Consider the following 6,676-nt stretch of genomic DNA (forward strand, 5'->3'; position numbering starts at 1 on the left):
TCTGGCAGTCCCTATCGTAGTGTCACTTGTTAGTTACACTCCTGGAGGGTTTTATGTTCCTGTTTCAGCTAAGGATTAAAGGAGGAGAGCTACAGTCCTTAGCTGAGTAAAAGAGGAGAGTTAGCAGTCCTTGGCTGTTTTTTTTTAATTTCTATGTTAAAGAGTCTTCTTTTCAGAAAGGTGTTAGAAATGTCAGCACTTATGCTGGGAGGCCTGTGTACTACACTTCTTAGAGACAGCTCAGTCCCTTGCCTTTGTCCTTCATGGAAGCCTGGTCAACATCTGAAGATAATTGTATTTTTGCATTGTTAACTGGGATACTGTTTAGGAATAGGCCTGGAGGGCTTGAGAGCCCTGGGAAAAATTGGGAGGCTCAGTTCTAAGTCAGTGTATGGCAGGCTGATTCAGTGGGGAAGGGAACAAATAGAACATCTCCAAGTAGCACTTAGATCTAGCCAAGAAGAAAGACTACTTGTTACCTGAGTGCTCTCAGGAGTTTGTGGAAGGAGCAGAGCTCTGTAGTGTTCCGGTGAGACTGGAAGGTGCCAGAGGCTTCATTTCCTTTGTGAAAGGTGCCTAGGTTCTTAAGAATGTGTGATGCATGTAAATGTATTTAAAGATGCTTATAGCAGAATGCTATATGATATGCTGAATGTTGTATAGTTATTGGTCCCTGAGATCAGTTTTTCCTTGAGCCTGGTGTTTGCTTCAGAAATGACAAAATCATGTTAGGAAAGACTCTTGTTGCATGACCAGTTTTTTGATTTGAGTCTAAACAAACTGTGTACAATTTTGTTATTCGAGTACACAGGATGGACATTTAGAGGTGCAGAAGAAAATTAACAGGGCAAATAACTTTCCTTTAATGGCAGCTTTGTCAGTAAAGACGCAGTAAAGACAGCTGTTTAAAATCCTTTCCGTGTAGCCGTGATAGGCCTAGTGCTACTGGCATTGGAGATGACTTAGCGTCTCAATGCCTTGGTCATTCTTTTCTTTCACATATGGACTTTTCTAGACATCTGATTTTTTTGTCTGCTAACATTCCACTTGCATAGAAGAATGGGCCTTTTAGGGAGAAAAACACTGCTGTATCTCTTTTTTTCCCCACTCCTTCTTTACTATCTATCTACCAAGGTAAATTTTGCAGACAATTTTCTGTTACAAGCGCATACTCAAAGTCTTGGCTGACCATAGCATCTGCTGTGAGGACTACAATGGAGAGAGTCAAGCCCTACCAATTTCCTGGTAAGTGACAAAAGAAATCAGAGGTTTGTCTCTAGTGCCTTTTTCTGCCTGTTGTAAGGTGCGTGTTGTATGTATGCACCGTGAAAGAATACTAGCAACAACTGTCTTGTGGTACTGTTTGATAGGAAGAATGCAGGATGAAAAGTTTAAGCTTTGTGTTCAACTTTCTAGTAGCCTGCTTAGATGCTTCTAAAAAGGGAGATCTTTCCCTTCAGAAAAATCTCTGAGTGTGTACCAGATAAGGGTTTCAGAGTACAGAGGGCCAGAGCCTTGTCTGAGGTAAGCAGGCTTAGCTCCACCGCTTCCTAATGGCGCCACGGTGAGTTGCACCAGCTGAACATCTGGTCCACGGTTCACAGAACCAATGCCATTAACTCCTCCCCTGTCAGATGCGTTGGCCTGAGTATTATGTATCTGAAAATGCAAATGCCTCGGGCTCAAGTTAGGCTGAATTCCTTTTCTGAAGCTATGTTTGCTTTGTGTTTCTATTAATCAAGATTTTATTTTGTAGGAAGAGAAGCATTTGTACATCTTTATGCATCAGGAAGTGTTGTCCTTTCAGAAAGAGTCAACTTGCTCTGAAAGAGTTAACAATTTCAACCTGTTTTCAGCTGGAATGAGGAAACTGGTTCCTCTGTGTCCCTGCTTTCTATTCTCTTGTTGGCCTACTTCCCTCTGCTTGCATTTTGCATTCCTAATGCCATGAATAAATCAGGACCCAAGGATTTAGAAGGTGGTACAGCTGTAGCCACTCAGAAAATTCAACCTCTGAGGCTTGTATTGCAGCTTACAACTGCCAATATGTACGTTTCTGAATTCTGCTAGTAGCATTTAACTGGTACCAAAAATAAAATTTGCTTCTGCATCCTTTTCCAATAACGTGTAAGCGTTTGTACTTCTACTCAGCCTCTCCTTACTTAGCTTCCTTTGTCTCCAAGTTAAAGCTCAGTTATAAGTGCAGGGCAATCTCCTCCTGGCCACGGTGACAAAAGGGTTTATCACAAATCTTTACCCAGAGGACAAAAGAATAGGGAAACTGAGGACTCTGACCTGGCTAAGAGTTCATCTTCTCTACAGCATCCGAGCACAGTGAAACTCCTCTCTCTGGCTATGATCCCAGATCCTCTGATAACTTGTCATTAATAATGCACACTGGCCTGCTTTTATTTGTAGTGCTGTGGTTCCTGAGGGAGTGTGTGAGGGAGCTCTTTATATGCTTTTTAGTCAGAAGATGCGTCCAGTCTGGGAGAACAACAACAACAGGTATTGGTAACAAGCTTGCTCTGGAAATCTCCAAATATTTAATTCCGGGAAAGCTGATTTCCGTTTTACTAACGGTCCCTCGTTATGGCTCTGCTTTTCAGAGTAAAAGTAGTGATTCTGGTCTGATGTTGGTTTGATTTTGCCAAATTTTGCTTTTGACTTAGAAGGTCATAAGATCATACGGTCATGTGGTTTTAAACACAGGATTCCTACTAGAGCTGTCAAGATAGGCACTGAAGTAAATATATTGGTGGCTTTAGTAAAGAGCATGCCTTGTGATACTGCTTTATTTCTCTCCTTCTCAATTTCCTGTCTTTATGAGTAAGAAGTCTTCACAGCAGAGGGCAAGATATTTTTAAAAATGCCTTAGTATGGAGTCTAAGTTCCATTTGCAAGCTCACTACAGTCCTGCACTAACATAGGTTCAAATAGTCAGTCCTCAAAAAAAGCTGCAGGTACCTTACACAGGCTCAAAATACTATTTTAACCTTGGCAGCACGCAGAAATCTGTAGGCTTAAATGTGATCCCATTCTGCAGCCTAATGAATTAACATTCATCAACCGAGCTTTGGTACCTATCAGAAACGTGACACAAAATGGGCTGTTCTAGTGCCGGCTAGGAGGTGGGATACGAAAGGCACGAGAACACGGCCAAGTGCCTGAGCCTCAGGCACTGGGTTTGGATGCAGATTGGAACAGATACTTCTGAAAATTTTATCGTCTGTCTAAATCGTTTGGGCTCTTCCCTTAAGGAACAGCGGTAAGCTTTGTGTGTGCGTATAAATATATTTTTAGTCTGTAAGCTGCTTCCTCGTACCTTTTGACTCTCTTTCCTCCAATACCTGCACTGCCTGTAAGTCCTGAGGGTGATCTCCCCAGGAAGAGGTTTCTCTTTGCAGGTTTTTTATCTCTCTTTAGACTTCCCAGGCCTGCAACATTCCCACTGTGGCTCATTGTGCACGGATCACTAAGCGGTTTCCTTTCTCTCAGGGCACCTCTGTTCTGTGTCTAAGTGAATCTTCAGCAGCTCTTGCATGATCTCCTTCCTGCTCCTTTGTGTGCAGAGCCCAGTAAATAGGGAGGGGGGATGGAAAGCATAGCATAAATGTGTTGACAGCCTTTGAAGAACAAAAAAGCCCCTGAAAACTGCTTGCCTGCCTTCCCTCTCTCTCCCCTTCATGTTTTTTTGCATTCTTTTCTATCATTTTCTCCTTTGTCTCTTTCTTCCTCTCTTCATCCTTCCCTCAAGTTCTTTTACTCTCTTTTTGACACCCAGCGCTTATTCTTTCGGTGCTCACTGCTCTGGAAAGCTTTCCTCTCTCCCTGCGGCCTTTCTCCCTTCTCATTCGGGCAGGACTGTCTCAGTCCCCATTGCAGGAACGAACAAGAAGGGGGATTCGTTCTGTCTCTGAGTGCGCGTCAGCTGCCTGCCTGTATCGGTTCCCTCCCTATTCTTCTTCCTCACCCCAGGTGTCATGCTTTTAGAAACTATCCTGCTGTTTTTCTGAACACTTTAGGCAGCGTAGAGTCTGTGCTTGGAAGGTTTCTGTGCTCATTGATGCTAGCGAAGGAGTTCGTTATTTACTTGACATCAGTTATTTAAACAGACGAAGGAGCAATGCGGTATGATGTCTGGGTAACCGTTCTTAGGTTCGTCTCAAGCTGAATTTAGAGCCCCTGGTTCTAGTTTTATTGAAAAAAAGGCTCTTTGTGCTCTACTCCCAGGCATGCTTGGCTGTCTAACGTGCCGGAATTGACAGGCAGCTCTGTCCCTTTGTGCGGGATCTGTTCCTCTTGGCTTTCGCTCTGCAGGTAGGCGCAGCACAACCACTCTCATCAATGATCCTGCATCAAAAGCATGTTACTGTTGTTTTGATACGTATGGCTGTGGCAAAATTCAGCCTCGTCTGTCATTTCAATTAGGCGGAGACCCAGATGAGGGAGCCCTGCATCTCAGGAAAGCAGGGCTGTAGGCTCTCAGGAAGAGGCAGGATTTCTTGGAGCCATAAGGGTGTTTTCCCTGCTCGCAAGCCTTTCACCAAACCCTTCTTCAGCAGCAGGATCCACAAGTACATTGTCAGTGTTTGGCTCTTGGGGAAATGCTCTTTGTCTGTTCCTGTATTCTCCTTTAAGCAAGTGTGCATGTTCATTTACACCCTCGGTCACTGTTTAGCTGTCTCTTTGTTACAGGTGTCTGTGGTTGGGAGGCTGTCAGGGTGTTTATGATTTGTTCCTGCATGTAGGAACTTCATGGCCTCCAACAGCTTCTCCAGCCCTAGGTTGGGAATTAAGCCCCATCGGGCTCCACCAGCAGCTTCTCCACGCAAAATATCACGCGGGTGCCTTGTCAGAGGTAACTTGAAAAAATTCCCTGTGCTTTGTGAAAGGCAAAGATGGGTTGAACACAGGCATACGAACGTGCTCTAATCTACTGTCTTCCTTGCTGCTGCGGCATTGTGCTTCCCGCAGCCTTGCTTCGCTTTGTATTCTCTGTGTTTAAGTACTGCTCTTTATGAGGAATTTCGGAGAATTTATTCCTCACTAGTGAATTGTAATCTCCCTTACACAATCCACTCTGTAGGTTCCTAGATAAAGCATCACTCTCTAAAATACTTTAGTCGGGACAAATCATGACCCCAAACTTCTCTGTCACTCTAATATTCTAAATCAGTCCATTTCTCTGTAGGCAATCTGAATCAGCATCACTTACCTGGATGGCTTCTACACCTCTCCAGACCACTTGGTGTAACAGGTGCTTCCTAGGCTGCGTAGTGTATGCTTGGCTCAAATAATGGGTTATCTGGGTGAGTTAGCGTATCTGAGGAACAGTTTCGGGTTAGCTGAATAAAAGATAAATTCTTGAAAGAGCAGTACCTAGCTCTTGCACAGTGCTTTCATCAGTAGATCCCGAAGCACACAGGAAATGAAGCTTACGATTGCTAGTCCCAGCTCACAGATCAGGAGGCAGGGAGAAGGTTTTGAGTTCTGTCCTCCCTGACTCAGCAGCCCAACGGCACAGCTACAAACGCAGATGGCTTCTGATCTCCAGCCTGATATTTCATTAAAGTAGGTGGGAGCCAAAGAAGAATATGTGAATTTTGAAGAGGGTCTTAGGTTTCAGTAGTAATAAAACAAAGGGAAAATACTTAAAACTACTACGGAAACATGGGAGTAGGAACAGACATCTGTTTTGAGGATATTGCTTTTAGTGGGAAGAAGGATTATTTTGAATGAACTTTGTCTAATAAAACTTATGAGTGGAAAGAAATTCTGAGTTTTACTTGGGGAAATAATAATAAAAAAGCTTACAGAGGATGGTAACAGCATTTCCTCTTCCACGCAAGAGGGAAAATGTTCCTTTTCTTTCAGGAGATGTGAGATTTCAGAGGAAGGAAGACGTAGAGTTTGAGGAGAGTGAGCGAGCACACATTTCTAGAAGCAATTTGGAGATGAGGGATATTTTAGAAGAGGGATTTAACAGGCGGGGGGTTATGGGAAGCAAAATAGTGAAAATAATAACCTTGAACTATATCAACATCTGAAGTACCCTGCTGAAAATGTGGATGCTAGAACTTCGGTTAGTGTTTTGACTGGCTGATAACACAAGTACTTAGTGTTAGGGAAGTTCCATCTTGCGAGTGATTCAGCCAAATTAATATTGATTTTGAATAAAGAGCTAGTAGTAAAGGCTTTGGGGTCACACCAGACACAGCTCTTATTTCTAGCTTTAAAAAAAATTCAAGCTAAAAACAGTGTTAATAGATCTCCATAGAGCTCAATTTTCACCAGTCATTTTCAGCAAATGCATTTGTATTCAGGGCGTTCGGTATTTCGTGGCTTTGTATATTTAGTCCGTGTGGCTGATTCCGATTTCACAAGTGTAAATCAGAATCTGTTTCAATGATTTAAATTGATTTACACTTCAGCATTTTAAATGGAGTGTTACTGGTATAAATCAGAATCTGATTTCACTTTTGTGCTCATGTCTTATAAAATCCACCTCAAATTTATCTATTGTATGTTTGTACGTTTTGTTTAGCATTGCGCACGTGTCCCTTCGGAGAGGTGGAGGTTTCTAATTTTGTTAACAAGGTACGCCTTTGCCATTTAGTAGGACATGAATGTCTGAAATGTCCTGTTGGGAAAGGCGTGTGGTAGGTACCAATGT

Source organism: Anser brachyrhynchus (genome assembly GCF_964034855.1).
Source record: "Anser brachyrhynchus genome assembly, chromosome: 13".
NCBI classification, from domain to species: Eukaryota; Metazoa; Chordata; class Aves; order Anseriformes; family Anatidae; genus Anser; species Anser brachyrhynchus.